The sequence below is a fragment of the Protopterus annectens genome, chromosome 6.part1 (genome assembly GCF_019279795.1).
Source record: "Protopterus annectens isolate FY-2018-M chromosome 6.part1, PAN1.0, whole genome shotgun sequence".
NCBI classification, from domain to species: Eukaryota; Metazoa; Chordata; order Ceratodontiformes; family Protopteridae; genus Protopterus; species Protopterus annectens.
In genome coordinates this window covers 189,623,745-189,645,498 of record NC_056738.1, presented here as the reverse complement: position 1 = coordinate 189,645,498, position 21,754 = coordinate 189,623,745, and positions in this window count along the sequence as shown.

Here is a 21,754-nt window from a genome sequence, read left to right as displayed (position 1 = left end):
GAGGGTCACAGTAAGCTGCCTGTCGGGCGCTAGAATCCGCCACATAACACAAGCACTCAGGTCACTCCACAGCAAGTACAAGTATGACTCAGTCATTGTCCATGCCGGTGTGAATGACCTGAGACGTACCTCCCTGGACTACATGAAAAGAGACATAAAGGAGCTCTCAGATTATGTAGCCCAGGCTGGTATGACCCTGACCCTGAGCAGTATCCTACCTTCACCAAGAATGATGCCACAATACAGAGACAAAATGATCAGTTTTAATAATTGGCTTAATTTCTGGTGTCATTCTAAGGGGATCCAATGTCTGTCTGCCTGGAATGACATGCTTGACAAGCCACGCTGCTTCGCAAGGGATGGCTTGCACCTGTCACCCCTGGGTTTCTGGATATTGGCAAAGGCTCTTGCACCCCCATAGTGCCTTTTTTAGACAAGGCTCAAATTCTAAACCCACCGCCCTAGAAAACAATAATGGAAAAAAACTAAGGGTAATGCTGCTCAATGCCAGAAGTCTAAATCTCAAGATGCACGCCCTCGAAGCCCTCCTCAGTATGGAGAACATCGATGTCTGTGCTGTGACTGAAACCTGGTTCAAGGCTCCTGAGAGCACCCCGGCACTATCAGGTTTTACCTCCTATCATGCGTTCCGGCCCCAAAACCTAGAACGTACCACAAAAGGAGGGGGTGTATCCATATTCATCAAGGATACCCACACCTCCAGGCTGGTGGCAACTCACGAAGCATCAGAGACCATTCAGGTGCAATTAACCATAGGCAAAACTGCTCTACAGTTTGTAGCATGTTACAGGCCACCCTCTCAAACTCAGGAACCCCACACAGCCTTCCTGAAGACACTGGAGAGTATAAATGTCTCTCCAAACACCATCATATTGGGTGACTTCAACTACCCAAACATAGACTGGGAACATTACTCAAGCCCCAATACCCTAGCCCAAAGGTTCCTGCAGTTCATAAACTCAAATGCTATGGAACAACTTGTCACCATTCCCACAAGAGGTGAAAATATACTAGACCTGATCATCACAAACATGGGGACAAAATGCTCCACACGGAAGTATATCCCTCATTGGTGAGATCAGACCATAAACTAATCTCACTGGAGATCCACATCCGCCCCCACCCCCAACAAAAGACCACAGTGAAGAACTTCTCAAAAGCCAACTTCACACTTCTTAAGACTGGTGTGGTATCCTTCAAGGCCCCTGAGCCATTGGAAACCACAACCCATGCTGCTGAATCCCTTACAAATGCTTTCTCTGAGCACCTCCAGGATTGCATGGATCAAGCAATCCCAAATAAAATCAAGACCCTTTCCACCAAAGGCAAGCGCCCGATCTGGTGGACCCCAGCCATAAACAAACTTTACAACAAGAGGAGAAAGCTACTACAAGATAGAGCAAAATCCCTAAAAGGGAAGACATCTCTGATCAATACTAGTAAAAAACTACGATCACTCATAAAATCATCCAAGGCCAACTTTGAGAGATAAATCGCCAAGGACTCAAAAGACAATCATAAGGCCTTCTTTAGCTATGTTAGAAATCTGGTGAAACTCCCAGATATGCTCAGAATTAGTCCAAAATGATACAAAAATCACTGAACCCACAGACATTGCAAACATACTGGCAGACAGGTTCAGTGCAAATTTCTCACCCCCCCCCCCAAAGGAGAAAAAACTATCCCAGCAGAGTGTAGCCTCCCAATCATCTCAAATGCCCAGGTGGGAGCTGCTCTCTCTACAGCTAAAAACACAGCATCAATGGGACCGGATGGTGTCCCGGCTGTGTGCTACACAAACTCAATGAGGAACTAAACCCACACATAAGGCTGCTGTTTAATCTTAGCCTTACCACAGGATACGTGCCCAAAGAGTGGCGTACGGCAACTGTGGTCCCACTCCACAAAGGCAGTGCTTCTACGGACCCTGGTAATTACCGCCCCATAAGCTTAACAAGACTGGTCTGCAAAGCTATGGAGAGGATCATAATGGAACTCATAAATAAAGACATAGGGGGCCTACAGACATTGGATCCTACCCAATTCGGCTTTGTCAAGGGCAGATCATGCCTCTTGAACTTGGTCGACTTTTTGAAACAGTCACCAAGGCCATTGATGAGGGTAAGGCAGTTCACACAGCCTACCTTGACCTTGCAAAGCTTTCGACACAATACCCCACTCGGGTATCATAGAAAAGCTCACCAGCTTAAATGTAAACCCATATGTCACAAGATGGGTTGCAAACTGGCTCAAGGACAGAACCCACAGGGTTAAAGTTGCTGGTGCCATGTCAGACTCAAGCGGTCTGGCGGTGTCCCACAGGGCTCAGTCCTGGGCCCCCTCTTGTTCGGCATCTACTTTTCAGAAGTGCAGGCAAACATAGGAGGATTGTGGCTGACAAAGTTTGCAGATGACTGCAAACTGGGCGCCATAGTTGAAAATCCATCAGACACAGATATCCTTCAGAGAGGTCTCATAGAAACGGATAACTGGTGCCAGAGCCATGGCCTTAAGCTAAACGCCAAAATGTATAGTCATACCCTTTGGTAAAAACAAGGTAACCCCAAGTTATCACATAGGTGGCAATCCATTAAGCACAGAAGAGGTTATCAGGGGCCTGGGGACCCAAGTTGACAGTAACCTTTCTTTTGACACTCACATTGCCAAAGTGGTTAGGAGGACCTTCTACATTGCCCACCTGATTATGAAGGGATTCACATCCAGATCAAGGGAGGTCATTATTCCCCTGTACTCTTCACTTATCAGACCAATGATTGAGTACAATGCCCCATTCGGAATTTATCTTACCCGACACCTGCAGCAATTAGAAAGACCCCAAAAGTTCCTCACCAAAAGGATAAAGGGGCTCAAAGATATGCCATATGCTGCCCGACTGAAGAAACTCCAGCTCTATTCAGTCACATACCGTCTGCTCAGAGGTGACCTGTGCCTGACATACAAGGCCATGTCCAACCCGGAATTAATGGACATGCTCCACCTCAAAAAATCCAAATCCACCAGAGCCACAAGAGCAAGAGACTTAAACCTCAACACGGATATAAATATAATGTGCTGGAGGGACAGATTCATCACCCAGAGACTCCCTATGCTGTGGAACAGAATCCCGGTCCATGTGAGACAGAGCACCTCGCTGGCTCTGTTCAAGAGGAATCTTGACCAGTGGATGGGAGATCGTAGGTTTACCCTGGGGATCATCTCTGTATCACTGCTGGACAGAGGCACGGCAAACTATTGGGTATAGTATTCTTCAACCTAAGGGGTGGTGAAAGCCACACAACTCTGGCTAGGCTTATAAATGCCCTAGGGCAGATAGCCTAGTATGAACCTATGAACCTATGAACAGGAGGAAAAATTAAGGACATTAATAGACAATACATCTTTTAATGGCAAGATGTTTAGGATGTTCTAGTTGTGAGATTGTAGTGAGGTGTTAAACAGTTGTGGATCAAAGTTGTTCATGTTACAAGCTTATTTATATGTGTGTTCCCTGGGAGAAGTATGGCTTTCTCTTGTAGCACATATGGGCAGGTGGTCACTAGGTTTGCTAGCTGAGGCGCCGTGGGAGCTTATATTCTTAGGGTGTCTTGTTAAAAAACAGTCCAGGGTGGTAGTTTTACCATTTTCAGGTTGATTCTGTTCGGCTCACTGATAAGTTGGGAGAAATGGTACAGGTTTATACTAGAAGCCATTATATCAGAGGTGAGACTTGACCAGTTGATGTTAATATCTCCTTGTATTATTATCTCTGTGAGTACATTATCAGACAGACAAAATAGGATGTTCTCCAATGTACTGATATTGGCGCCAGGTGGGATATAATTGTTTTGTGTGCATTTAGTTTTAGGTTATTCAGAAGTAATTCAGCACTGAGGAAGAAAGGTATGGAAGATGGGAAAGGTGTCATGTTTATGCTACTGTAGTACATCATTGCTATTCCTGCTGCTTTTTTGTTTAATCTACCAGCTCTAAGGCTGCTAAAGTATTTTCTGTGCATTTTCTGTTGCCTGTTTAAAAAAAGAAAAAAAAACAAAAAAATATCCTTGTTTTCCCACCTTTCCTGAGCTAGAATAGTCCCTAATACAGGTATTGCTGTATTCTGGACTTTAGAATAGTTCCTGTGTTGCCCATTTCCTTACTTGGATAGAAGGAAGCTTCTTTGTTCACCAGTGAGAGTGGGGAGCTTTGAGCAGCTCTTTCAAGTCCCCTGTTTAAAAACCCACTTTGGCACGTTTTTTTGCGCTTGTTCCGACTCAGCAAACTCCTCGTGGTCCTGCAGAGTGGTGCTAGCAGCAGAGAGATGAAAAAGAGTGACTGCTACCAGATTTAAGTACCTTTTACTTCCTTTACCTTTGCAACTGTCTATTCTCACCAAAAAACGAGTAAAAACTGCTCTTTTGTTAGATTTAAGCTTGTTTTTTGCATTTATTTAATACCTGCACTTTAAAGTTTGTCTTTTTGTTGATTTAACCTGTTGAGGCTGCTCACTCAAGTGAGCTAGCCTGTGTAAAATATTTTCTGTGCATTTTCTGTTGCCTGTTTAAAAAAAAAAAAAAAAAAAATCCTTGTTTTCCTGCCTTTCCTGAGCTAGAATTGTCCCTAATATAGGCATTGCTGTATTCTGGACTTTAGAATAGTTCCTGTGTTGCCCATTTCCTTACTTGGATAGAAGGAAGCTTCTTTGTTCACCAGTGGGAGTGGGGAGCTTTGAGCAGCCTATCTGTCCCTGGAGGAGTGATCTCAGCTCAAGATCTTGTTGTTTATTGGCCGTTTTGGGCTAATTCCCAGCTCTTTCAAGTCCCCTGTTTAAAAACCCGCTTTAGCATGGCTTTGCGTGATTTTGCGCATAGCGCAGCATCGGGCAGCGCTGTCTAAACAGGTTTAAACTATTACCGGCTCCACAAAGTCTGCTCTTCACTTTTTCCCTTGGAACTGATCTGTATCTCAAAATAAGCACTCTATTCTCACTTTATAGCCTCTCACTTGCACTTAGAAGAAATTTAAAGCACTAAATCCTTTCTTATACTCTTCTAAATACTTAACTGATCCTCCTAGATCAGTCAAAAGTAGAAATCCTAAATATCCTGACATGTCCAAAGTTTCATGTGTACTCTGCAGTCCAGCTGGTAAATATGGGAATCTTAAGGCAGTGTTACAACTGCCTTATGTACACAGGCAACCCTCTCCTCCTCCCAACAAGCTCAAATATATGTGAGAGATGCAACTATATTGCCAAACTGGAGGCTGAGCTCTCTCGACCCATGACTGGCACAGTCAATCAGGAGAAGAAGGTAACCGTACACATCACAAATCCAGTCTCACAAAGACCTATAGCAACAACAAACCAAACACATAAACACACAAAAACATACTCAGAGGCTCTAAATAAAAATATGCTTAAGCAGCAGAGACCTTCAAAGCAGACACCCAAACAACTGCTACCCCACAACAATACCCACATATCACATAGTCCACAAAGTCAGTGTGGCACACAGTCACAGCCCTTAAGGCTAAACAACACACCAAATACACTTGTAATAGGTGACTTTATAGTCAGACACACTGACATTCCACTCACCAGGCTGAACAAGGAGAAGGTCACTGTAAGCTGTCTGTCGGGTGCCAGGATCTGCCACATAACACACGCACTCAGGTCACTCCAAAGCAAGTACAAATATGACTCCGTCATTGTCCATGCTGGTGTGAATAACCTGAGACGTACCTCCCTGGACTACATGAAAAGAGACATAGAGGAGCTCTCTGATCATGTAGCCCAGGCTGGTATGACCCTGAACTTGAGTATCATCTTACCCTCACCAAGAATGATGCCACAGTATAAAGACAAAATGATAAGTTTTAACAATTGGTTAAAGTATTGGTGTCATTCAAAGGGGATCCAGTGTCTGTCAGCCTGGGATGACATGCTTGACAAGCCACGTTGCTTCGCTAGGGACGGCTTGCACCTGTCACCCCTGGGCTTTTGAATACTGGCTAAGGCTCTTGCCACCCCCATAGTGCCTTTTTTAGGCAAGGCTCAAAAGACAAACCCATCTCCATAGACAATACAGGGAAAAAGAAACTAAGGGTAATGCTGCTCAATGCCAGAAGTCTAAACCTCAAAATGCATGCACTCGAGACTCTCCTCAGTATGGAGAACATTGATGTCTGTGCAGTAACAGAGACCTGGTTCAAGGCTCCCGAAAGCACCCCAGCACTACCAGGTTATACTTCATACCATGCTTTTTGGCCACAAAACTCAGACTGAACCACAAAAGCAGGGGGAGTATCCATATACATCAAAAATACCCACACCTCCAGGTTAGTAGCACTGCACGAAGCAACGGAAACCATCCACGTGCAACTAACAGTGGGCAAAACTGCCTTTCAGTTTATAGCCTGCTACAGACCACCCTCCCAAACTCAAGAACCCCACTCGGCCTTCCTGAAAACACTGGAGAACATGAAGGTCTCTCCAAACACCATCATATTGGGTGACTTCAACTACCCAAACATTGACTGGGTTAACTACTCAAGCCCACACACCCTCGCCCAATGGTTCCTAGAATTTATAAACTCAAATGCTATGGAACAACTGGTCACCACCCCCACAAGAGGGGAAAACATATTGGATCTGGTCTTCACAAACATAGGTACTCTATGTTCCACACCAAAGGTATACCCCTCACTGGTAAGGTCAGACCACAAATTAATCTCACTGGACATCCATATCCCATCCCCACACCCAGCCAATGTAACCACGGTGAAGAACTTCTCAAAAGCAAACTTCACACTTCTCAAAACTGAGGTGGTATCCTTCAAAGTCCCTGGGCCAGAGGAAAACACCGCTCAAACCACAGAATCCTTCACAAACGCATTCTATGGACACCTACAGGAATGTATGGATCATGCCATTCCAAATAAAACCAAGACTCACTCCTCCAAAGGCAGGAGACCTGTCTGGTGACCCCGGCCATAAATAAGCTATACAACAAAAGGAGGAAGCTACTACATGATAAAGCAAAATCGCAAAAAGGGAAGGCATCTCTGATCAGTACTAGCAAGAAGCTACGATCCCTCATAAAATCATCTAAGGCCAGCTTCGAAAGAAAAATTGCACAAGATACTAAGGACAATCACAAGGCCTTCTTTAGTTATGTCAGGAACCTGGGCGGCAACTCCCAGATATGCTCCGAGTTAGTGCAAAATGACAAAAAATACACTGAGCCCACAGGCATTGCCAACATCTTGGCAGACAGATTCAATGCACATTTCTCCCCCCCACCCCACCCCCAAAAGAGCAAATCTCCATCCCAACAGAGTGTAACCTCCCAGACATCACAGATGATCAGGTGAGAGCTGCCCTCTCCAAAGCAAAAAACACAGCATCAATGGGACCGGACAGTGTCCCAGGATGCATCTTACATGAGCTACAAGATGAACTTAACCCTCACATTAAGTCACTGTTCAAGCTCAGCCTTACCACAGGATATGTACCCAAGGAATGGCGTACAGCAACGGTGGTCCCGCTCCACAAGGGAGGTGCCACAACGGACTCTGGAAACTATTGCCCTATAAGCCTGACCAGCCTGGTCTGCAAAGCTATGGAGCGTATCATCATGGAACTCATAAACAATGATATCGGAAACCTTCAGACACTGGATCCTACCCAGTTCGGCTTTGTTAAAGGTAGATCTTGCTTCTTGAACCTGGTCAACTTCTTTGAAACAGTTACAAGGGCCATAGACGAAGGGAAAGTAGTCCACACAGCCTACCTGGACCTTGCAAAAGCCTTTGACACAATACCCCACTCAGGTATCATAAATAAGCTCACTAGCTTAAATATCAACCCCTATGTCACAAGATGGGTTGCAAACTGGCTCAGGGATACAACCCACATGGTCAGAATTGCAGGTGCCTTGTCAGACTCTAAACCAGTTACAAGTGGAGTCCCACAAGGTTCAGTCCTGGGACCTCTTTTGTTCGGTATTTATTTCTCTGAGGTACAGGCAAACATGGGAGGACTATGGCTGACCAAGTTCGCAGATGACTGCAAACTGGGTGCCATAATAGACTCTCCGGCTGACACAAGCATACTCCAAAAGGGTCTCACAGAGACAGATAACTGGTGCCAAAGTCATGCCTGAAGCTAAATGCTAAAAACTGCATAGTCATCCCCTTTGGGAAAAACAAAGTGCCCACAGACTACCACATAGGAGGTAACACATTAAGTACGGAGGAAGTAATTAAGGATTTGGGGACCCAAGTAGATAGTAATCTCTCCTTTGACAATCACATTGTCAAAGTGGTCAGAAAGACCTTCTATATAGCCCACCTCATCACGAAAGGTTTCACATCTAGATCTAGAGAGGTCTTTGTGCCACTCTATTCATCACTCATTAGGCCCATCATTGAATACAATACCCCATTTGGGATGTACCTTACCCAACACCTGCAGCAACTGGAAAGACCCCAAAAGTACCTCACCAAGAGGATAAAGGGGCTCAAACAGATGCCCTATGCAGTTAGGCTAAAGAAACTCCAGCTCTACTCAGTTGCTTACCGCCTACTCAGAGGCGATCTGTGCCTGACATATAAAGCCATGTCCAACCCAGAATTAATGGACATGCTCCACCTCAAGAAATCCAAATCCCTGAGAGCTACACATTCTAGAGACTTAAACCTGAGCACAGAAATAAATAGGACATGCTGGAGGGACAGATTCATATCCCAGAGACTCCCATCACTCTGGAACAAAATCCCAATCCAGGTTAGGCAGAGCCCCTCACTGACCCTCTTCAAGAGAAATCTTGACGAATGGATGGGAGATCGTAAGTATACCCCCGGGATATCTTCTGGGTCCCTACTAGACAGAGGCACAATAAACTTAGCATAAAGGGGCTATATTCTGTGACCTACTATTCATAGGCACAGTCTACAAATCTAAAAGGGTGGCAAAAGCCAAACACACTCTGGCTAGGCTTATAAATGCCCTAGGGCAGATGCCTAATATCAACCTATGAACCTATGAACATATAAAGTCAAGGGGGTTAGTATTTCTGTGCTACTAATATTTGTTTTTAGCCAAGATTTTGTTATTGCTAATAATTCAGATGATATTTTATGTATGCATGTAGTTCTGGAATTTTGTTTACAATGCTTCTGTTATTCATATGGAATTGTCTGAGTTTCTTGTTGCTATTTCCTACTTTGCTGGGAGAGGAGTTTAGGTTTTCAGGCAGGCTTGGTTTATTATATGTGGAGTAACTTGGTGCCTAAGAGGATTCAGGGTTGGGATGAATGTTACCTGCTAGCAGTAAATTCAGTAGTACACTTATGTGAATGTATTTTAGTTTTTGTGCAACAGCTGCTGATTGTACCTTTGAATCCTTTTTTGAGGTATAAAGTATTTTGGGTTTAATAAGGTTTGTGTAGTGATTTTTATATAAGGTGGGCACCTATATTGAACAGGATGGATGAAGGGGTTACATTGTAATAATATGTCTTTTGATAACAGGTAAAGTAGTCTAGGGAGTTGTGTTTGGTAAGATGTAGGGTAGGTTAATAATATGAGTATGAGAGAGGTTAGAATGAGACATTGTATCATGGTGGGGAGAGGTGAGTTTAGAGCATGTCATATTTAAAATGAGAGCGTCTTTAGATGGTGTAGAGAACAGATACTGCCTGTTATAGTTATAAGGAGATGTAAGAGGATGCTATTGGTTGGTTAGCTTTTGGTGGAGGAAGTTGTGGATTGGTAGTATAGTTTTATAGGTGGGTCAAAGTATTTGTCAATTATAGTAATTTGGTAGTGTAACAAGTTGTTATTGCTTAGGTAGATTTTGCCAGGAGGAAGTTATTGTGGCTTGATAGTATGCTTGTGCGGGTGGGACTAAGGTGAGAAATAAATGTAGAGAAGATGGGGTGGGTGGGATATGGGGGCAGAGTAGGGGAGATAAGTAAGCCTGAGTACAGTGAGGGCAAACGGAGTGGGTTGCACCTGGCAGTATTGTAGTTGGGCCAAAATAATCCAAGAAGATTTCCTGATTACCTAAAATTTTTATTTAGTTTAACTTTTATTAGTGATGTTTGTATTACTTTAAAAATGTATAAGTTATCCTCAATATTGTCAGCGGAATTTTTTTTCTGTGTCACAAGGAAAGATAGATGTAATGGCTGCATAGCAAGATAAATTAGTGTGTATGAGGGGAATGATGCACTATTTGGGAGGGTAACTGAAAGACAGATTATATTTGAAAAAGGTATTATTAAACTGGGACAAGAGTTGAGGTGTTGGTGCTGACTATGTCACAAGTCATGTGTGCATACCTATAGTGGTCAGTAAAACAATAGGCTAAACAACAATAAAATTATTTGAGAGGAATTAAGAATATTTGTAGCAGTTTTTTTTAAAAAAGTAGCATACAGAGCTGCTAATACAGGCTGAAAAATGTTGTAATCCTCAACGCTGGTATCATTTGTTCTTTCTGCTTGCTTAAAGAGACTGCCCTAACAGCTGGAGACAATACACATTAGGAGGGAATGGTTAAAAATATTACACTCTCTTCTGTTATGCTGTCTTTTAAGTTATTCATAGAAATCTCATTTGTGGTTTCATTTATTGTCTTATCTTATTATGGTTATTATACCTTTCTTCATCTTCCCATTTAAACAATTCTGACTTCTACTTTTCTTGGCTTGAGTCCTCGTTATATAGTTGTTCACTGCTGGGGAGCCTTTGACCAACTTTACAAGAGATTTATTTATTTCTGATTGGAGTATTTTTGAGATACTATATCTTCCTAAAACCAGACTTGATAGGCATACTGTTTAGAACATTCTGGATCATTCTGATATATATATTTTTTAAATTATCATGAATTAAAATCTAAAATATAATGTTCACATCATCCTATAAATGTGTACTATATTCACAGAGATAAAATAATTGGCCAACTATATTGCTGTTTGTAATAATACCTGCATTACCTGATATTTTAAACAGATTACAATAACAATACAGTCAATACAAGTTCTTCATGCATTATGCAATGAGCCAGTATCATTGAGATATCAAAGTGATTTTATATAGATGTAATCTTCTTGAACTCAGCACACATACTTAAAATGCAGGATTTCAGTGCTCCTCCTCTAAATTGGATAAGTCCAACATAAAAATATTTTATTCATTAAAAAGGATCAAACATTACATAGGTCACCTGTAGTTGGAGCAAACCCCAGTATTGCTTATACAAACCTTTCAGGGATCAAGAGTCCCTGTTCAGGACTAAATGAAGAAAACATTTACTTGACAAAAGTGCTCATCGTAATAAATGTGGATGAAGCAACCTTTTAAGGGCTGATTATTTTGTGTTTACTTGGAATCTACTGCAGTTTTTAGACTCAATACTTTTATTTCTTATACCAGATTACATTTATGGCACTCATGACTTATCCTGTTTTGATGTTCCAGTCAGTAAAAGGACTAACATTTGGTCATACCCTGAATTACAAGTCCGTAATATAGATAAATCTGTCACATCTTCTTTTAAATCTAATGAAAACCCAATACATTTCAGCAGCTGATATGAAAATAGTTGTAGTTACTGAGCATTACCAATTCTGTTCCTGAATGGACAATGGGAACACTGAATTGCAGTGAGTGTAAAAGTCAATGAAAGACACCTCAAATCATTGGGCAAACGGCAATGGGTAATGGAAAAGCAACCACCCTGAAAATGTATATACTCGTTCAGCCACTTACAGATTTAATTCAGTCTTCCAAACATCACACTGTTCTATGCAAAACTTTCTGTAAAAATCACTTAAAGTGGCCGTAGTCAACTGAATTCAGTTGCTTATCTCATGTCTCCAAGACTTAGCTCTCCAGATCACAGCAGAGCAAAAGCATTTTGTCTACTTCATTCATGAAAATAATATAATTTGTACAATACTTCACTACCTTTTAGTAGCTGATGACTTACTCACAGGCTTCCTTTTTGTTGTGCAGCAGATGTCTTCTCTCCCATCTGTCAAGGATAATCCCGTCACTCCTGGAAGCCCATAGAGTCACAACTAACAGTAACAGTCACTGGAACTCACCTCTTTTCCTATATCTTCTCACTACTTCTTATCTTCTCAACATCAGTTTCCATTATATGTTCCATACATCTGGTTCAATAATATAGCCTATTAGTCTACCAAATTTCCAAAATAATGCAGTCAGGAATTTTCAGCCAGTCTTAGTACCTGCTGATTACGAGAACCCACAAAAGGAACATGAAGAAGACAGGATTGTGTCACCTTTCTGAAACTTTGAACAAAAATGCTTTGACTTAACATTTTTAAAGCTTGTTTCAAACATAAAATTCCAGTCCCAGAGTAAATGATTTACATCAGCAACTGACTCCAAATGGATGTGACCTTAGTCTGTATCCTGCCAAGAAAATAACTTGGGGAATATAATTGTCAGTGATGCTGAATATAATGTTATAAGAATCTAGAGTACATAGATTTCCTGACAAAATGCCAAGATATAAAAATCAGTGAAAATACATCCATTACTGGGATTTTAACTACCCAAGTAATAGGATGAACTATTCAGTCAAAAGTACATGTGCTCAAATATTAATTGATTATGTTAATCAAAACAGTTAGGAACAAATATTGTGGAATCCATCTAGGGATGGCAATATCGTAGAAATTATATTGACTAGCTTGGGATCTTGATGCTCATTACACATGGTTATAATCCTGGTGATTAACGCGGATCATGACACCATCATTTGTAGCCTTAGAGTAAAATCAAACTCATTCATAAATAAATCAACCTTCCTAGACATTACCAGTGGAAGCAATGTATAAATGACATAATTATGAAACAGATTATGACACTGTCCTGAATGATGCAAATAAGTCTGCTCAGTATACCTTCAATTCTTCTTTCAGTTCTATAGTATTAGCAACCCCTGTACTCATGATCACGCATTCTTAAGACACAAATATACAGGTAAGTAAAAAAAAAACTTTCATGGAATAACACAATTAATAAAATATATAACAAGGAATACTATTTAGCTTTCAAAAACTACCTTCATTACAAAACAAGTCGGGATTAAAGTACAATAAAAACTTAACTTTTGTTACTAAAAATTCCAGCTCTAACTATGAACTCAGCTCGATCTCAAAGGCTTTTTACAGCAGAAAACTGAAAGAGAAACATTACATTGTGAACATATCATGCTATCATTAAACAATATAGTGACCATCTAACCACAGGCTATAGTAAATGCTTTTGCAGAAAAATGTTGTGCAAACCGCACATTAAATAAAGAAATATGTCAGAGTGTAACAAGGATAAGGGGATCCCTTATATAACTACAGATGTGATAACTGGTCCCACAAGTGTAATTAAGTACTCATGTTCCATGGGACCAGACAATAATCCTGGTGGTCTTCTCCACAGAATCAAAGAAAACTTAATTAAATCCCTGTCAGTCATGTTAAAAAATGTTACCATGTTCACGTATTCCTGACTTATGGCACCAGGATGCAATGGTACCAATTCACAAAGGGGAGGTCACATCAAACCCAAACAATGTTCAGGGAAAGGAATCACTATATGATATTAGTCTGCTGTGGTCACAATCCATTCTGTGAGTAGGTGACGTGAAAACCAATAGTAGAGCTTGAGCAGTACCATTTGTGTGTCAACAGTAGTAGGTCATGACACTGCAAATTTTGCACACTCTCAGTCACAGACAAATGAAAGTGGATTACTTACGTACACATTGCAAGGCTGGTGAACAGCCATATATATTTAAGTAATATAAATCAGCATGTGTTCCTGTAGTTTCAAAATGGTATGCATACTTAGATAAGTACATGTATGCCTGCTGAAAGCATAGACAATGTGGGCATGCTGTGGCCACTGCCCATCTATACTTATGTAAACTGGGATGATAAATTTAGTATGTTTGGACAATGAAAGGGAAAGACAATACATACTATGCAAACCTACTGTTTCCAGTGGAAGTTCTGCATTATAGTTTAAGAAGTATGGCCAGTCCTTTTCGCAAAAAAAAAAAAAAAAAAAAAAAAACACGTTTCTGTTGATTCTGGTCCAGATCCCATTCTTCTGGTTCATCCTGTAACAATAAATGGTTCTGATTACTATCTCCTGACAGTGTATCCCATTCTACAGCAAATGGTATCTCTGGTACTAAGGGTGAACTTCTAGTTGAGGGGTCATTCTATAAAAATATATATGAGTGGGCCTAGCAGAATGCTCCAGCTTCATACACACAGCCATAACAATTGACATTTTTCATATTTACCTGGAAAAGAACAGCCTTTGTGGCAACTTCCTGACTGACAAACATTTGTATTTTGGTTTCAGTAGATCTGCTTAACATGGCTATCATGAAACCATTGTAACAGGTTGCTTTCCATATGTGATTCAGCAAGTGTTTTGCACTAACATCCACATTCTTGAATACATACTGCACAGAAAATATCAAGCACTGCCCCCCAGAGTTGCAAACCGGATACTATGGACATTAGACAGTTGGATTAAGAATATAAAGTAATAAAAAAGAGTCTGTTGCCATGGATATGAACTTTCCCACTATCTCCATTACCAGCTTGGTGGATATGGGCATCCTGAGGCAATGTAGAAATTGCCTCATGTTTACTGACAACCAGTTAATTCTCAAACAAACTAATACAGTATGTGAGAGATGTATTCATACAATGTCACTGGAGTTACAGCTCTCACATAAAAGCACTCCTAATGTTAATAAGGTTGTCAGTAGTACACACACTGAACCCATCGCACACAATTCAAAGCAGACACATAGACCCACAAATACTGAGGCACTTAAATGTAATCTTCCTAAACCCCAAAGACCTCCTAGATGAAGTGCACATAACAAACACCATCCTCAGCCCTGCATGCACTCTTTCAAAACAACATTCACATCAACACATACAGCCACATCTCATGGAGCCTCTACTTCTAAGCCCATATGTCAAGCCATAACACAATTCCACATTCTGGCCAATGGAGGCTCCATTGTGAAACACACTGATGTCCTTCTCACCAGGCTGAGTAAGGAGAAAGTCATGGTCAATTGCTTATCAGGGGCCACGATCCAGCACATTATGCACACACACAAGTCATTGGACCACAAGTATCAGTATGCCTCAGTCATAGTCCATGTGGGTGTAAATGACCTGAGACATACCGGGTCTATGACATATCATTGAATGGCTATTCAGCAAATAGCCATTCGACAAATATCTGTCTATCTATTGAAGCCACTCTTCAGTGAACTGCAAATTTTAACTAGGCAAACCAGCGGTTGGCCACTGTCTGGAATTTTCCCTTTTACCCACTGTAGTGCATTCTCAGAGTTGATATATTTAGTTGGGCGGGGTGTGGGGGGCACAGCCCCCCACCTTGACAGGTTTTAAATTGTATTTTATTTTTGCAGTCACTCAGTTGGCCAACCCCTTGTGTGCCCTAGTTAAAATCTGCTGTTCGCTGAAGAGCGGGTTTGATAAATGTCATAGACCCAGACATACTTCCCTAGACGATATGAAGAGTGACATCATGGAGCTCTCAGAATATGTGTCCTAGGTTGGTATGAGTCTAGCACTGAGCAGCATTACTTTCTCGAAGGATGACACCACAGTATGAACAAAAGATGACTGACATTAATAACTGGCTTAGTTTCTGGTATCATTCTAAGGGGGTGCAATATTTGTCAGCATGGAAGGAGATGGTCAACAGACCACGGTGCTTTGCCAAAGGTGGTCTGTGGCTCTCCCATCTAGGCTTTCGAATATTAGCTAAAACATTGTTTTCCCCCATAGTGCTTTTTTAGGCAAAGCCAAACTGAAAATACTTCTGACATAGTAAATCAAAAACAAGAAAATCTAAAGGTGGTACTGCTCAATGCTAGGAGTCTAAACAAAAAACTCCACTCCATAGAAGCTCTCTTCACTCTAGACAAAGCTAACATCTGTGGGGTCACTGAGACATGGTTTAAAGCCATGGAAAGCACACCGATAATGTAAGGTTACAATGCCTTCTACTCATTTAGACCAACTATTACACAGACAGGGACTTTCAAAAATAAATGTACTTCGAGGCTGGTTATACAGGACAATGCTTCTCCGTGTTCAAATCATCATAGGCAAAATCCAATACCACTTCCTTGAAAGCTATAGGTCCCCCTCTATGACACAGGAAATCCATACCATGTAACTCACCATCCAACACAATACCATATCATGGGTGACTAATTACCCCACTATTAACTAGGAATCATATAAGACACCAAACATACAGGCACAGAGATTTCTGGATTTTATAAACACAAACTCCCTGGATCAGATTGTCTGCACACCAACCAGGGGTGCAATCATACTGGATCTGCTCCTCACTAATGTGGTAGAGTGCTGCACACCCCCTAGTGTAATGTCTTCTCTGGTAAGGTCAGACCACAAAATGGTCTCCTTTGAAGTAAAAATAAAACCTGGAACCCTAGCTAATCTCTAATCCTGGAATATAAAGGAACTACTCTAAGTCTAACTTCCTACTAACCTGGCAAAATTCCAAGCCCTATAAACCCTGAGAACACTGCTGCCTATGCAGAACTGCTTACAGAAACATTGTACAAGCATGTCAATAGCTTCATAGATGCAGCTGTACCTACCAGGAAGAAGTACAGAACTAACTCAAAAAACAAGCCACCCAGGAAGAATCACATCAGGAGTCTGTATAACAGGAGGAAGAAAATCATGGCAAAAATTAGGAGGTGCAGCACCCAGCAGGATAAAAGCACTCTTATCAAACTAAACAAACAACTCAGAGGAGAAATAAAGACTATCAAAGACAAATTCAAGGTCATTTTGGCCTCCCAGGCCAAGGACAACCACAAGGCATTCGTTATCTATGTTTACAACCTCAAAGGCAAAACACAGTTGTGTGCAGAGCTCATTGTATATGGAACCACCTATACTGAGCCAAAAGATATAGCAAACCTACTTGCTGACAAATTCAGTTCTAACTTTGCCCGTCTCTTCCCCTCAACCTTCCCTCAGGAAATACCATCAAATATAACTCCTGCTGCTATCACTAGGGAACAGGTCCTTAATGGTTTCTCTAAGGCCAATAAAACTACATCAATGGGCTCAGAAAATATCACCGGATGCCTTCTAAATAGCATGAAACATGACCTATCAGGACCTCTGGAATTGCTATTTAACTATAGCCTCCAAACAGTCTTCATGCTTCATGAATGGAGAACAACAACAACAATCATCCCTCTGCACAAAGGTAGGTCATCTACAGACCCATAAGTCTCACTAGTCTCATATGTAAAGCCATGGAAAGAATTATGGAAATTATCAGTAATGACATAGGAAACCTCCAGACACTGGACCCAACCCAATATGGTTTCATAAAAGGGCAGGTCATGCTTACTCAACCTGGTGGACTTCTTTGAAAAAGTCAGCAAAGCAATGGATGGGGGCAAAATGGTTCATACTGTCTACCTTGACCTGGCCAAGGCATTTGACACAATACCCCACTCAGGTGTTGTTGACAAACTTAAGAGGTTAGGTACAAACCTTTATGTCACCCAGTGGATAGCCAGCTGGCTCACAGACAGGACCCAGGAAGTGAGAATTGGGGAGTCCACCTCTACAAAGACGCCAGTCGCAAGTGGAGTCCCTCAGAAACAGGTCCTGAGAATGCTCCTTTTTGGCATTTACTTCTCTGAAATCATGACCAATGCCAATAACATATGTCTGCCTAAATTTGCTGATGATTGCAAATTAGGAGCTGTCGTTAAATCACATACCTACACAAATGTTCCCCAGGAAGGGCTGACACCAACAAACAATGGATGTCAGAGCCATGGACTAAAACTAAATGCTAAGAGACGCATAATAGTATCCTTCAGGAAGTCATCCACACCTGGGTACTATCATATTGACAACATACCCCTAAGAGTTGACCCAGTAGTCAAGTACTTGGGGACACATATATAAAGTAATCTAGCCTTTGACCATCATGTGTCTATGGTAGTGAGGAAATCATTCTATGTTGTGCAACTTATAAACAAAAGTATAGCATCTAGATCCAAGGAAGTCATTATTTCACTGTATTCAGCATTCATCAGACCTATCATTGAGTAAAATGCCCCCTTTGGTATGTACTTAACCAGTCATATCCAACAATTGGAACATCCACAGAGGTTCCTCTCTAAAGGAATACAGGTCATAAGTAACATGTCCTATGCAGACTGCTTCAGGGCCCTATCTCTGTATTCTTTCTCCTACAGGCTGTTGAGGGGCGATCTATGCCTGGCATACAAGGCATTAACAGACCCCACTATGATGGATCTCCTGCATATCTACAAAGCAAACTGTATCATAATTACCTTTTATATAGACTTAAACCTTGCCTGTATATAAATAGGACATGTTAGTGTGACAGGCATGTATTCCAGGGACTACCTCTTCTCTAGAACAGGCTCCCTATCCATGTGAATCAGAGTTCCTACATAACCCAATTCAAGTGTAACTTGGACAATTGGATGGGAACAGGAAATTCATCCCTGGTTTGGCAATTATGTCTGTAATGGACACAGGCAGCCTGTCAATGTTTCATCTCCCAGGACCCTGCTTGTAAATGTTTCACCTCCTAAGCCCCTGCTTACACTTATCAAAGATACCAGATCATGTCAGAGATTTAGGATGCATGGCTAGGCTTAAAAAGGCCCTTGTGGTCGTTAGGCTAGTTAATACCTATTAATCTATGAATCTATTTATGTATTTGCTACCTACAACTTTCTACATCCTGTACAACTTATAATTTAAAGCTGTTATGGCAGTTATAAAGTAATGCTGTATTTGGCCTCGATACTTACTTAGATTGATAGTAGAACAGATGTGCTCTGCATACTATAATATACTACAAACATTAACTGCAAAGTAGCTATGAACTTTTCTATGAATGATGGTGCTATGCAATGAAACACATTATATGTTCTTGGCATTGGAAATCAGCTGCATAAGCCTACAGATTTTTAAAAAAATCACACCATAATGACAGAAATGTTTAATTTTCTTCTGCGGTCATCTTGTTATAACCAGCATTCATAGCTAAACATCATTTCTGAAATTTCTTGATAAGAGAACAATTTGCTGTCAAGAAAATTTTCAGATTTGATTCTAATAGCTTCATTTATAAGAATGTTAACTTTTACAACTGAAATATGAGTGCCTTTTTAGTGTAGTCTAGCAGTATGTTAACAAGTGAAACCCACTAAGCATATTAACTTATTTTCAGGGTAACTAAGGAATATAGGAGAGAAAACTGACTTGCTTTGAAGGACAGAGGAGGAATGAACCATTAATGACATGGAGATGTTTTAGGTAGGTTGTATCCTCCTCTGCTTATGGCATTTCATCGGATTCTACCAGGGATGAAGTTAGGATTTCTGAAATTGTACTCTGACTGAAAAAAATAGCCCTTCCAAGTGTAGTGCCCCACTCCATAGAATGCATGTTTCTGAAGAGCATCCCTTTTTGGTGCTAACAATATAAAATGATAGTCTTCGGTAAAAAAAGTATTTCGTAGTTCAGAAGACAAGAGGATGATTAGTATGTTCTGCGGTAGCGTTGTCGCCTCACAGCAAGACGTTGTCCCGTTTGATTCTCAGCTAGAGCGTCTTCTGTGTGGAGGCATGCGTGAATGAGCGTGCCTTCGTTGAAGGTTGTGCATCAGGGCTGGTAACTCGGCACGTAAAAATCCACTACCAAACATTAGCGGACCAGAGTTCCGCTATGGCGACCCCTAACTGGGATAAGCCGAAAAACACAACAACATGTTATCATAAGCATGATAATTTAGTGCTAAGACATTTGCTTCACAGCCCCAGGATGTGGGATTTTAGTCCTGTCCTCCATTTCCTGTCTATGTGGAATTCGCATGTTCTCATTGTTTGTGTGCGAGTTTTGTCTGGTGGTTTAGTTCACAGGATTAAGGCTAGGATATGCTAATTAGCTTCATCCTAGTGCACTGAATTTGATACCTTACTTCTCCATTTTCCTACAGAGCGACTCTGAGGAAGTCACTCAACAGTGCTCCCAGACTTTCCCTGAAAATAGGCCTTAATCCAGATTGGTAAATTAGTTAACAAAACTGATAGATAAATAAATAAATAGATAAACAGATAAATATTGAGATAAAAGCCTCCCTTTAACAAACTCTATAAACCAGTACCATAGAACCATGGTAGATATGCTCTCAACCCTTAGTATCACCTGTATAAAATACTTCCATTTCGGGACTCAAACTGTTATTTCTCCATTTCTATATTTTGCATACAATTCAATACATCAGTAAATACTGCAAGTTAGGATTTAGTTCTCAAAGTATTCTGAATCTGCAGTCATTACTGAAGTATAACATGTTATTATTGAAATGTAAAGATTTGTTATTCCTATCCAGACATCTGTAAATACAACACTAATTCAAGATCAGTTATGTCAAACATAGCCACAGCACTTAAATGTGATTCAGAGAGAAGCAGAAAAAAGCATTATGGTGTACCATGAGATATATTAAACTTCAATTCAAACTAGATTTATATCTAAGCATCATTAGACATCCTCTTGATGACATTTTCTGTTACATAGTATTAACACATTCAAAGCAGAAATCGCAAAATGCAAATTTGCATTTTTGAGGGGTTATACTAACACTGTGACAAACATCAGAAAGCAATAATATCAGATCAAAGCAAGCAAAATGGTATGCAGAGAAACTGCAGACATAGGTACAGACAGGAAACAGAGGAAGCAGCAATTAAATTAGATTCTGCTTGCACCCTTAGGATTGAAATAAAAAAGGAAACATACACTGTGGCAATACAAACTTGGCATTTTGGTGATGTTGTCCTTTGATTGAACTACCTACGTTTTTCAGCATCCATTCCAAACTGAGTACGTCACAAACTGCTCGAGTACATTTTAAGATGGTTTCATTCCCCTTTCAGATGGTAAATAATCCTCTGGATCATCAAAGAAAGCTGTTCTTCCACATCTTCCCTCCAATCCCACCACAAAATGCTCTCTCTTTTAACAAAGTAATTTCTCTCTGCAAAGTGTTTTTTTTTTAAACAGGCTAACTTCACTCTCCAAAGTATTATTTATAACAATTATAAAAACAAAACATTATTTCTGTCTCCAGAACTACCGGTACATGAGCAACATTTCATTGCTATTTAGGAAGCATTTCTGAGCATTCTAGAGGGATATTATTTACAATTCATATATAGAATCAATTACTTCATTGAGAAAATATATAGTTACAATCTATTAGTTATTAAGTCCAATACAGGTATATTAGAAATCATGAGAAGTATACAGTTTAATGTGTTTTAATGGTCACATGACTTTGATTTATTAATGTCCTTAAGTTGAGGTCCATTTTTTCTGAACATTCTTGATATTACTGCATCTGATAAATGATCTTGAAGAAATGTGCTAAATTTCATGAAAATGACACAAACTGTGTTGCATTAATATCAGTTAGTTTCATATAGATTTATAAACACATGATCAATGTGCTTCCTTGGTTTGGTGATAAAGGTATCACATTGCAGCAGTTGAGGTATTCATTACTAAGTGCCATGTTATT